This window comes from Hyperoodon ampullatus (assembly GCF_949752795.1).
Source record: "Hyperoodon ampullatus genome assembly, chromosome: 11".
Lineage (NCBI taxonomy): Eukaryota > Metazoa > Chordata > Mammalia > Artiodactyla > Ziphiidae > Hyperoodon > Hyperoodon ampullatus.
The window spans coordinates 66,715,517-66,728,991 of record NC_136924.1 but is presented as its reverse complement, the minus strand read 5'-3'; positions in this window follow the sequence as shown (position 1 = coordinate 66,728,991).

Here is a 13,475-nt window from a genome sequence, read left to right as displayed (position 1 = left end):
GTGGTTTAAAACAACAGAAATGTATTGTCTCTCAGTTCTGAAGGCTACATGTCTGAAATCAAGCCCTGGTGGCAGGGCTGTCTTCCCTCTGAAACCTGTAGGGGAATCCTTCCTTGCCTTCCTAGCTTCTGGTGGTTTGCTAGCAATCTCTAGTATTCCTTGGCTTATAGCTGCACAACTCCAGTTTCTTCCTTCGTCATCACATGGCATTCTCTCTGTGTGTCTCTGTCTTCACATGGCTGTCTTCTTATAAGGACACCAGTCATATAGGACTAGGGGCCCGCCCTGCTCCAGTATGACTTCATCTTAACTAATTAGATCTTCAACCACCCTGTTTCCAAATAAAGTCACATCCTGAGGTACTGGGGACGAGGACTTCAAAATCTTTTTGTGGGGAGGGACATAATTCAACCCATAACAGTAAACATGTCTGCTTTTTAGATAAAGGGAGCATCCTGTGTTCCAAGGATACTCACCAGGACACAAACATCCTTGAAAGTCCAGAATTAAGGGCAGTTGGTGCCTCTCTCTCAAGAGCTACAGAAACATGGAAAATCTTCTAATATACCACGTAAACTTATGGGTGAGAAGTGAGTTTGCTTTTACATAGGAGAAGAGCAGTTATTAAAGGAGAAACTAGAAAGAAGCATCTTAATCTCTGTGAAGGAGCCTTATAATAGGTTATTTGGGGAAAAGAGTTTATACAGAAGTTGAGGATCTGAAATTGATTTCCTGGAAATGACCCCTATCCTCATATCTCTCAGGAAATATTCACATACCCCAAGTGGTAGAGTCCCAGGCTGAAGATCACTATTATAAGAGATGTGGAGGTGTGTCTGGGCTGTGAGTAGCCACAACCAGTACAACTTTAAAGTGTTCTTGGTGTTGTAATGCCTCCTTCCATTTTCCTGAACTTTGAGAGATGTCTTTCCTAAAGGTTGCAGCTGGGCTGAGCACTGTCGTCAGAGAATTAAAAGAAGAGTCTGCATTTGCTTAGGGAGAAGCAGATCAGGAGTGGGCAGCAGTAGCTGGAGGGAGATTGACTCCAGAAATTGTAAGAGGTGGTTTGCAGCAGAGCAGTGGATAACCTGTGCAGATACAGCATGGATTGATGGGGAGCAGACCTGTGGCTGAGGCCACAGACACCTGGGGTGGTGTCCTGATTCCCAGAAACAGCAAGGAAAGGAATTTATCAAGACCCTGGAATTCCTGCAGTTAAGCAGGATGGATAGTTGAAGTTTTCTTAAAATGGGTATTAATAAATCCATGCGACCTCATTTAACACTCCTGTAGACATACTCTGGGTGTGCCAGTTAAACTTTCTGACCCAATTGTATATGGCTAAATTGATGTGGAATCATACAATTCCTCAGTAACTCATTAATGCAGACACAGTGACTTATTTGCATAATTTTTTCAACTTTGCTTTTCAATAACAAGGCCAGTTTCTGAGACATGTGTTTGTAACCATCTGGCTTAGCAAGTACAGTTGTCCTTGGAAAGCTTGAGAAGGCGATTCTTTACATATTTTTTTAAACACTAGTTTTAAAACCAGCACAAATCTCCAGAAGCAATAATGTTTCATTTTATCAAAGTTGAGTCTCTGCGGTCTTGCTTCTTTTTAAAGGGATGAATGATATTGAAGAAAAAAAAAGTTTCATGTCTGTGTCCTCAAGGAATTAACTTCCAAGGAAGTAGGACCTACAGCAGCTAAAGATACCCAGCTTCAAAAAAAATTGTACTGATTGTCAAACTGCAACTACCTGCAAGTGAGACTTGTAACAATATAGAAAAATTGTCAACCAATTAGCTGCCAATAATAAAATTCTTCTTGGGGAAAGTATTAAATGCTTGGAAGAAATAATACTACTTTGAGAAGATTGGAGTAGAATTGGTCTGGTTACCTGCAGGGTTTTCCTTTTGCTTCCATGGAGGAAGAACTGGGATGGACCAGGGAGGGGAGAAAAACGATTGCCCTACCTCAAAGAATCAAATACACCCTTAGATGCACCACTGCAGAGCAGCAAAAAAAATGCCTAAGGGGAGGTCTTTCAGGGTGTTCATTGAGAGGTTGCACTGTGATCCTCTCTTTCTTTCCCTTATGAAACCTTCAGTAACTGGAGTAGATTTTTTGAGGGGTTAGGAAGGAGAAGGACTTCCAAGGAAGGAAAAAGAACATCTGACATCTGAGTTACATGTTAGTCTGGGCAATATTTTCTTTTTTCCTCCTTCTGTTCCTTAAGTTATAGGAAGAAAGGAACAGCAAGTTGTCCCTTCCTTAACAACAAAGGTCTTTTAATTGTATATCTGATCAGGGCTTGCTGACTCATCAGACGGTGATGGTGACTTACACCTGCCATTCATATATATTGATTACATAGGAAGGCGATAATGGCAAAAAAAAAAAAAAGGCAAAATGTAATCAGTCTGTTATTTTCCAGCTTTATTGAGGTATATTTGACAAAAAGTATGTTTATTAAGCTTCCTGTGAACACTGTGTTCCACACATGACCTCACAAAGGTAGTTCGTTTTAATGAAGGAAAAAACCCCAACTATTTTCAAGGCTTTTATTTCCCTATTCCATTCTGCATGCCTAACTCTTAAATTTCCTAATATCTTGGATTCTTCTGCTTATTTGTTATCACTTCATATACAGTACATTGAAAGCCCCTTTTGTCTTCATTACCTGGAGTTAAATGTTTAGTGAGTATCAAAAATGTGTGATATTAGTCAATTCTGTAGGTTCCTAATAACGTTGGTATTATGGGTTTTGAGGATTTTTTGGAGCTGGTAGGTTTCTGTTAAATTTTGGGGGAATCTCTTTGGTGTCTGAACTCTCTAGAAAGGCTCTATCAAATGCAGCATAATTGCAAAATCTTTCATTTGGCAGCAAGGAGACTGGGAATGAAAGTAACTTGGAACTAGCCAGTAGAGGGCAACAGCTCCTGAGCTGAGGCTTTTGTTTCTGTCCTGGCACAGTCGGTGCAGTGTGGCTTCTTTGGACAGTGGAAAGCTGAGCAGTGCAAGCGTTATTACAGAAATGACCATTTTTAGTGTTAAAAGTTGGGGCTTTAATGACTTCTCTTGTAGAGACAGGTATTCAGGCAAGATTTGGTTTAAGAGATGAGTCAGAAACTCTAGTGTCATCTTCATTGAATTTTGACCAAGAAATTCCAAACTCTTTTCTCATCTGGTGACTGTGCGGTGAGCATCTACTGACTCAGAACCGTTCACCAATGACTGGAATCTTGCTGCTGCATCGTTACTGAGACTTTTTTGGTTTGTTCCGAGACTTGTGCCTCCTCCCAAAATCGTCGGATGAAAGGGCTTCCCTTGCTTGGAGTGCTTAGAAGGGTGACTAGGGAGTAGTTCTTAGCATTTCTGGAGGGGGAAAGAGGGCCACATACCCTTTGAGTCTGTATTGAAAGTACATACTTCCTCCCAGACAAATGTCCGTGACCACAAACAAAATTCGCTTGTGTAATTTCAAGGGTTCACGGAAACTCCTGTGGGTCCATGTGCCCTCAGGAAAAAAATCTCTGTTGGGGAAGAGCTCTTGAAAGACTTTGCAATTATGCTGCTTTTTTTTTTAAAGGAATTTTGTCTTTTTAAAATTTATTTATTTATTTATTTATGGCTGTGTTGGCTCTTCGTTCCTGTGCGAGGGCTTTCTCTAGTTGCGGCAAAGGGGGGCCACTCCTCATCGCGGTGCGCGGGCCTCTCACTATCGTGGCCTCTCCTGCTGCGGAGCACAGGCTCCAGACACGCAGGCTCACTAATTGTGGCTCACGGGGCTAAGCTGCTCCGCGGCATGTGGGAATCCTCCCAGACCAGGGCTCGAACCCTCGTCCCCTGCATCGGCAGGCAGACTCTCAACCACTGCGCCACCAGGGAAGCCCTATGCTGCTTTTGATAGAGGCTTTCTAGAGAGTTCAGACACCAAAGAGATCAAAAAAAAATTTATCCGAAACATACCAGCTCCAAATAAGTTATTCAGGAGGTGCAATATGTCTTGAAGGTTAGTACCTTTGTACTAGTACCTCAGTACCTTAAATAAATACTGTAGTGCCATTAAATAAATACTGAATGTTTTCACCTGGATATACTGTAGGCAACTTAGCACTTTCCTTTCCCAAACTTGCTCTACTTGGCTTCCCTGATTTTCTTGGTATGACTTCTGTTCCAGTGACCCTCACTTTAAACGATTGGGTCATCTTTGATTCCTCTTGGTCATACTCAACGTTAAATCTTCAGAGCACTTTCACATTCAATTCCTTTTTCCATTTTCATTTGCACCCTCTTCACTTTGGGCTTTTACTAGTCAAGCCTGGATTAGAAATTTAGTCTCTCACCTCTGTTTCTTTGTATTCCAGTCCATCCTTCTTACCTTTACCAGGCAATTATTTTAAAACTCTGGTTTGATTGGGTTTCTCCTGCTCTGATCCTTGCCCCACTTTAAAAAACACCCTGATTAAGTAGCTCCCCAGAGCCTGCTGAAAAGAAGTTCTGGATCAAGTTCAGCCTTTTTTCTCTTCATTGTTTTCTCACACTTCAGTCAAAATGGAATACCAGCTCTGCCCTGTATTTTCTCACCTCTTAGCCTTTGCTCAGTTTTCTTTGTCTAGACTCCTTCTAGTCTAGGAGTCCTTAACATTTTTTTGTACAATGGAATAGATCTCTTTGGCAGTCTGTGAAGCTGATGGGCACTTTCTCAGAATGTTTTTAATGCCTAAAATTATATACACAGAATTACAAAGGAAACCAGTTATATTAAAATACAGTTATAAAAATACCTTAAAATCTGTGATATGTATTCTTTATGCATGCATTTATAAATAATGACCTTGCATTGGTCCTAATTATTATCATAGTACTTAATTGCCTACATCTGCATTGGAAGATGATGCTAAATATCAGCTGGAGGTTAGTGAAAATGAAGATGTATTTCTTTCCCCAATCAGGTTCATAGACTCCAGGTTCAAAGTTTTAAGTCTAGATCATTGATTGTCAAACTAGAGTATGTACCAGAATCACCTGGATACAAAACAGAATGCTAAGACTCATTTCTGATTCAATAGGGCAAGGGTAGACTCTAGAATTTGCATTTCTAACAAGTTCCCAGGTGGAGGTGGTGTTACAGGCCCAGGATCTACACTTTAAAAACCTACAATCAAGAATAGATCACTACCTCATGCTATCTTTACCTACCAAAATCCTATGCCTCCCCAAACCCAGGAGAAGTCCACCTTCTGTATTAGTTTTTCCCTTATCACCCCATCAGAAGAGATCTCTTCCCCTCAAGGACTCTTGTCCCAATTTATTCTCTCTCATGGCATTTAGCTTCCTACTTTGTTTTATGGTCAGCAGGGTGCAATGTGCCTGGCCCCCATCTGGAGTTCCAGGCTCCTAAACTATTCATGCTACTGGCAATGCTATGATATTTCAAACCTCCATGAAGGAATAAGTGTCTTCTTTCACTCATTAGACTATGAGCTCCTCTACAGTATGAAACATGTCTTATAATTTGTGGGAGGGAGGAGTGAGAAAGGGAGGGAAGGAGGGAAGCTCCAATGGAGAGCTGCTCATTAGGGAAATTTAGCAGCATAGAAATTAGTAATGGAAGAGGACACCCATTTTATTTACTTAATACCCTTACTGAGTGCCACATGTTGAACTATCCTTCATCCTGATTTAAAAAGTTATAACAGGGCTTCCCTGGTGGTGCAGTGGTTAGGAATCTGCCTGCCAATGCAGGGGGCATGGGTTTGATCCCTGGTCCAGGAAGATCCCACATGCCACAGAACAACTAAGCCCATGCACCACAACTACTGAGCCTGTGCTCTAGAGCCCGTGAGCCACAACTACTGAGCCCGCATGCCACAACTACTGAAACCTGCGCACCTAGAGCCCGTGCTCTGCAACAAGAGAAGCCGCCTCAACGAGAACCCTGTACACCGCGACAGAGTAGCCTCCGCTGTCCGCAACTAGAGAAAGCCTGTGCGCAGCAACGAAGACCCAACGCAGCCAAAAAAAAAAAAAAGTTATAACAAAGTAGGTTACATATTGGGCCCTCCAACAAAAGTTCAGAAAGATGTCCATTAGGGCTTCCCTGGTGGTGCAGTGGTTGAGAATCCGCCTGCCAATGCAGGGGACACGGGTTCGTGCCCCGGTCCGGGAAGATCCCACATGCTGCAGAGCGGCTGGGCCCGTGAGCCATGGCTGCTGGGCCTGCACGTCCGGAGCCTGTGCTCCACAACGGGAGAGGCCACAACAGTGAGAGGCCCTCATACTGAAAAAAAAAAAAAAAAAGAAAGATGTCCATTGGCCCATGGTAATTGCATAGTATATGGCCCCATGTAGGTCACTGGTAAGAATGCTGTGTAGGTCAGAGCCCTGGGTGTGGGTCTGGATTATCTACAAAGGTTCCAATGTAGTACTCTGGAGTTATTGTTGAAGATAGGATGAACCCATTGGGGCCTTTACTACACTATGGCTTATCTATACCTGGCCAAACCTCCTATCCAATGACTATTAGTGGTTTGAAGTCAGCTTGGGAGGAGACACAGAATTAGGTAAGTGATGAGTTGCAGGATTCTGACTTCATCCCTGAACTGTTTAATTCTTGGCATTCTCTCTCTCTCTTCTCTCTTCCTCCCTCTATCCCTCTTCCCTTCCTTTCCCCTTTTTAATCTAGTGACCAGGATAGTGATCATGTAGATTAGAGGTTGAGCTACTGGGTCTTATAAGGTTCCTTCCAAACTAAAAATTTTGAGGCCCTATAAAACAGATCCACAAAGGGTGTACTCTCTTGCAATGAAGAAATTGAGTTTGTGGTATTGCTCGTTCCTATGCTTTGACTCTTATGCATTTAGCAGAGACTATGCCTTTGTGAAGAAGAAGCATGTTGTGAAAATTCAGCTCAAGTCTTCTGTCTCTACCTTGCTGTGTTTGTATGAATTGTGGAATTTTAGTTATTCTGTCACATTTAAGTAATGACTATAAAGGCAAAATAGTATTAACTAACAGTGATGAGGATAAACATTTGCATGTAGTGCTTTTCAGTTCTAAGTGGCTTTGAGGAGACTGAATGTAGTCTTAATATTAGTCATTTTGCTTGTGTTATTCCTTACCTTGGGTCAGAGGGTTTCTCTTGGGTGGTAACTCTGTTCCAACTGTTTAGAAGGGCTCATTTTAGTTATTGAATGTTTTCCCTATAGGTCATAATCCTAAACTTTTTACTCATTCTTTGTGGGTGTAGTTCTCTTAAGATGTTAAGAAAGATCTGTTCTCTGTTGCTAGCTGTAATTAAGTTTCTATTCTCACATATGCATTTAAAATGAATTTCTCCTCCTGTTGTGGCTACATAGAAAACTACTGTTATGAAATTCTTTCCCATAAGGGAAAAAGTGAAATTTTCTGAAGGCTTAGAACAGATCTGAGAATAAAATCATGATCTTCATAGTGACATCCTGCCAGGCAATTCAGCAGATACTTTGAACCCCTACTTCCCTAAGGCAGTGAACTAACAGTGATAGCTAACGTTTCTTGAGTGCTTACTATGAATTAGGCACTATGCAAAGCACTTTATGTGCTTTATCTTAATCTTCCAACCATCATATTTGGTAGGAAACTAATAAATCCCATTTTTCAGGTAGAGAAACTGAGGCACAGAGTACTTAAGTAACTTGCCCAAAGTTATACTGCTAGTAAGGAAACAAAGCTGAGCCTGGAAACTGCCTTTATCTGACTCCACAACCTGAATTTCTAAGCACTACTTTATACTGTTAAGTACCATGGGTTAGAGGGATGAGTAAGGCAGGCCTTGCCTTGAAGTTTACAATTTGAGGTCCTCAGCTCGGCTAGATGCAAATGTTCAGTGAATGTTGCCCCATTCATGCACCTCTCTCTTTGTTTATTTTCTGAATATCCTAGATGGATTTGTATAGCTCTTTGTGTATGAATAGACCCTGAGGACCATGTGGCTGGTCTTATATCCCTTTTCACCTAGTGCCGGGCATGTAGACGGTGTTCGAGAACTATTTATTGAATTTAAATCCTCTTCATTTTAATCCCAAACCAAACCAAATTCCCTTTATTATAATCTCTGACCAAAAGCAAAGAATTTTCTATGCATAGATTTAAAGTAGAATTGTATTAAATTAATTAAGGAGCACAGTCTGACTTAGTACATGGTTTAAAGATCTAAGGATTTATTTTTTAGTAAATGCTGTAGTTTGGGTGTTGTCAGGGGTGTGCATCCCTGCCAGCTTCCTCAGCCACATCTCACTCATTCTTCCTGGGCTCTCTTTGGGCCCTGAGACAGCCCACGCTGTTCTCTGTGTCTTGAATGCTCTTCTTTACCCTCCACCCTATGTCACGCCCTTATCCCTTCGTCCTCCAGCCCTCATCTCAATTATCACTTCCTCCAGAAGCCTTGCTTGATCTCCTTTGGCTGAGGGGTCTTTGGTTCCTTTCCTTCAGTGCCCTGATCTCTGTTATAAATGGATGGCCATTCATTCCTGAGCAACTCTGCTTCTCTGCTCTGTAAACTTCCTGAGACCAGGGGCTGAGCTTGTTTTTGCTAATCTTTGTGTTTCCGGTACAGTGGCTGGGATGTAATATGCACCAGTCAGTGGCAGTGCCTAGGAAGGCTTGGGGTTGCGGTTCTCCCATAATTTCCATCATCCGCCACAAAATAGTTCTATTCTTGGTTGGAGTCACTTGCCATTTTCTTGATCTTATGTAAAACATGAATGTAACTCCACATGTTCAGGGCTCCATGTCTGTTCACTTATGTATCTCAAGCATCTGGAAGAGTTCTGCCAGGTGGCAGGTGCTCTGAACTATTTGTTGAATTAATCAAGGCATCACGAGAAAACTATTTTCGTTGATCTGTGATATTCAGTTGTACGTGTTCTGCAAAACCCAGTTTGGAGACAAGTCGCCTTCCTCCCTTCCCCAACTCCCCACCTTCTAACTGCATTGCACTTTCAAGTTCCTCCCTTTAGAAACTTTAGTGTTGCCCACTGGTAGGTTGGAGAATATCAAGGAAGTTTCCCAACAGTACACACCTAGCAGAAGCATCGCCCAGCTAGAGAGAGGGTAGGCCGGGGATGGAATCCATTTCCCAAAGTATCTCTGCTTCCAAGATCATGCTAGGAAGGCTCAGGAACACATAAGCAGTTTGCTTTGAGCAAGCACCAAGCAAGAATATCAGCTGGAAAATGTTTTTCTTTTAAAAACTCAATAGCTTTTCGAAAGGACAGCATTTTTTAAAAACCATTTTTGCGGGCTTCCCTGGTGGCGCAGTGGTTGAGAGTCCGCCTGCCGATGCAGGGGACACGGGTTCGTGCCCCGGTCCGGGAAGATCCCACATGCCGCGGAGCGGCTGGCCCCGTGAGCCATGGCCGCTGAGCCTGCGCCTCCGGAGCCTGTGCTCCGCAACGGGAGAGGCCACAACAGTGAGAGGCCCGTGTAACGCAAAAAAAACCCAAACAAACCATTTTTGCGTTGTAAATCGTAATTTATGTGCATATGTAAATGAGAGTACAGCCACATGCATGAATCTTCCCCCAGATCTGTTATTTTACAGGAGTGTTACTCCCTATCCTCCAAGTTTCCTCGCAGTTCAGCTTGTCAGTGGCCTCATCATACATACAAAGAAGGCAGCTTGTTGTCACCAGCGACCAACATCTGGTTTAGATGTGGCTTGCGTGCCTTGTTGTTTCAACAGAGGGGATGTCGTATTTAAACTGTGAGGCATGGTGAAGGGAGTGGCTGTCAGATATTACCACACTTGTGGAAGATGAGAAAACACATGGTCTCAAATGTAGCGGTGACACGGGAATATAAGTATCATACACTTCTTGAAATGGTCTCATTCCAAAAAAAAACATTTGGTTTAGAGAAATACATTGGAGAAGTGAAATACACTGGAAGGCTAGAAATAGGTCAACATGATGGCAGAGCAGCCTGTTCAGCATTGTTGTGCAGCTCTTAATGGCTTCCGTTGGTCACCCAATCAGAGAGCTTGTCTTTAGACTAATGCTCTTCAGCTGGTTACTATGGCAGTGATGGAATACTAGTTGTCATGACGATGAAATGGAAATTTAGGGGACTAATTTCTTTAGCGGAGGTGGATTCATTAAGTCCTGTCTTTTCTTCTCTCCTTCAAACTTGACCATATTGTATAGTACTTGTAAGAGGGGCCATTTTCAAACTCTGCACTTACATTTCAGGATTTATATTATCTTTTCTTATTGTTAGATCACATGGCTTAAGTCTTTTCAACTCTGTGATGAGAATAGACACGTTTCCCCCACCCCCACAGTATTTTATAGCTCATATTAAAGAATATGACACTGCAGATGTTAGGCTTCTTTTTATCATCCTCAAAGTGTTTCTGCTAAACTCCACTGAATTCCTCCAAAGTTAATCTGGTATGAAATAGAATAGGGTCAAAATCAATATAATGGACTGTATATTATAAAGGATATTTTCCCCAGCTTTATTGGGGGTATAATTGACATAAAAATGTACATAGTTAAGGTGTACAATGCCGTGTTTCATATACATATCCATTGTGAAATGATTACCACAATCAAGCTAATTAACCCATCCATCATATAGTTTGCTCTTTTGTGTGTGATGAGAACTCTTAAGCTCTACTATCTTAGCAAATTTCAAGTACATAATACATTATTATTAACTATAGTCACCACACTGTACATTATATCCTTAGAACTTATATTCATCTTATAACTAAAAATTGGTACCCTTTGACCAACATCTCCACATTTTCCTGACCCCCCAGCCCATGGCAATGACCATTCTACTCTCTACTTCTGTGAGTTCAACTTTTTTGATTCCACATAATATAAAGGAGACTATTCCTCACTGATGTGTTTATTAGAATCATACGTGGAAGCGAATCCTTTTGAGAAGCAGCAGAAGCCTGGCTCTTTTTCCCTCCTGGTGCTCTTGGAGGTTTTGTTCCTCTTTGCTTAGAGTCTACTGTATGGGATCATCAATGGGAAATGTGTGTTGTTCACATGTTACAAAGATGTGATTGACCTCTTTCTTGGGTGCTTCCAAGGAACTAATTTAGACACTCATTTAGGGATTCTGGAGAAAGTGATAATATTAACAGTTTGGATCAATTTTGCCTTCATTAGAGAATTTAGAGAAAATACATTGGAACATCTGAATTCATGGACTTTTCCATTTTTCTGAAATTACTTTTGGGGTATGAACACAAACTTTCTGGAAAAAGCTTTTTGGTGTATTTTTATATTGAGAGTTTGCTACTATAAAATTTTTTCATGTTATTTATGACAGTGATTCTCAAACTATTGTGCAGAAAAATCCCCTGGAGAGTGTGTGAAATGCAGGTCCTTTTAAAAAAAATCCATATTAAAACAATTGAGATATAATTAACAATAACATTATATTATTTTCAGGTGTACAACATAATGATTCAATAGTTATATATATTGTGAAATGATCGCCACAGTAAGCATTTGAGACCTATTGATTCAGATTTTTGGGGTGGAGCCTAGGAATTTATATTTCCACAAATATCCCAGATGATTTTGAGGCAGGCTGTGGTCCCCATAACCATTAACTAATTGAAGTGGGAGGGAAAATGTCTCTCAAGTGAAGGGTGTAGGTTGCTGGATGTGGAGGGAATCATCCTCCCTCTGTTGCTGCCTTCCTCAGCACACCAAGGAAGGTGAGAGGATTGGTCAGTCTGGCCTGAGGACAGCATCTGAGCTTTCACCAATACCCACAAGGGCTCCTTCCTCTAAATAATGAATCGAAGTGGTATCTTTACGTTCTTTCTTCCCTGCAGCAGGTATTGCTGGTGATACTTTTTTTTTTCTGATAGATTTGTTTCTTACAGATTGATTGGGAGCCCTGAACACACCAAGTCCGCCCAGCCAAGATGAACAGTTCTCCCTTGGTTAGTACTTCTCTGCTGGGACCTTCCAGCATGGTGTCATATAGCCACTAATGGCTTCAGCTCTTTGCGCTGAAGCCCATCTGCCATACCTTCTTTTAAGGCAAAGGAAGCTATTTCGATAAAGCCCAAGGAGATTAGTTGGGATACAGATTCATCTCCTATAGCAGAGGCCAGAATAACAGTACTTCAGTCAGATAGGAATGGCTCCTCCTACTTTGCTGCTCTGCTCAACACATGGCTTCCATATTATGGTCTGAGATTCACATTCCTCCCTCCCTTCCCTGCTCCCTCCCCTCCCCCTCCCTTCCCTTCTTCCCTCCCTCCCTCTCTTCCTTCCTTCTTCCCTTCCCTTCTCTTCCCTTCCCTTCCCTTCCTCCCTCTCCTCCCTCCCTTCCCTTCCCTTCCCTTTTCCCTCCCTCTCCTCCCTCCCTTCCCTTCCCCTGACTTGGGGGAGTCAGCCCCAAGATTAATCCCATCACTCTTCTTGGTAATAGCATCACTTCCTTGACTGAGGAGCTAGAGTTTTTCCTTAAGGTGAATAACTCCCTCCAGCAGCAAGTGAAGCCTATTCCTCTTTGCTCTTACAAGCCAAACATGCTCACTATGGAGTTTCCAGCCATCAGCATCCAAAGTCTTATCGATAGCATCTTCTTCTTTTTCTGTAAGTAAGTATAAGAGTATTGACAAAAAAGAAAAGAATTTCTCATGTTCCATGCTTTTCTCTTGCAAAGAAAAATACAGCACCAACAATAGCTTTAATTGGAGTACAGTTATGACCCATGCAGGAAAAGAAGTCATTCTGAAAATCACAGACTTGCAGAGACTTTCAGAAATCATCAATGCCATTCCCCTATCCCTGGACTTAACAAGTAGATTATGCAAGTAATATGAGTGAGGGGTGGACACACAAAAGAACCCTAGCATTGGAGTAGGGATCGGAGATTGCCAAGAAGCATCCAAAGCCCTTTCTTTGATTGGGCATCTGTTGGTTCGCCAACCTCGATGACATTCTTGTTCTTCCCTCCATGCATTAAATAATACTTTAACTTTTCTTTTATTGAAAAATTAGTAAATTTGTTGTCAATACTGAAAAACAAAACCCATATAAACAGAAAAGGAGAATAAACAATCACCTGTAATCTCGCCACTGAAGATAATTATTGTTAATAATTTGGTATCTGTACTAATCAGAACTCTTTCTAGTGACAGAAACCCAACTCTAACTACATTGAGTTTTTTTAATTAATTAATTAATTTACTTATGGCTGCATTGGGTCTTCATTGCTGCACATGGGCTTTCTCTAGTTGTGGCGAGCAGGGGCTACTCTTTGTTGCGGTGCGCAGGCTTCTCATTGCTGTGCCTTCTCGTTGCAGAGCACGGGCTCTAGGTGCGTGGGCTCAGTAGTTGTGGCTCATGGGCTTAGCTGCTCCACAGCAGGTGGGATCTTCCCTGACCAGGGCTTGAACCAGTGTCGCCTGAGTTGGCAGGCAGATTCTTAACTGCTGTGCCAC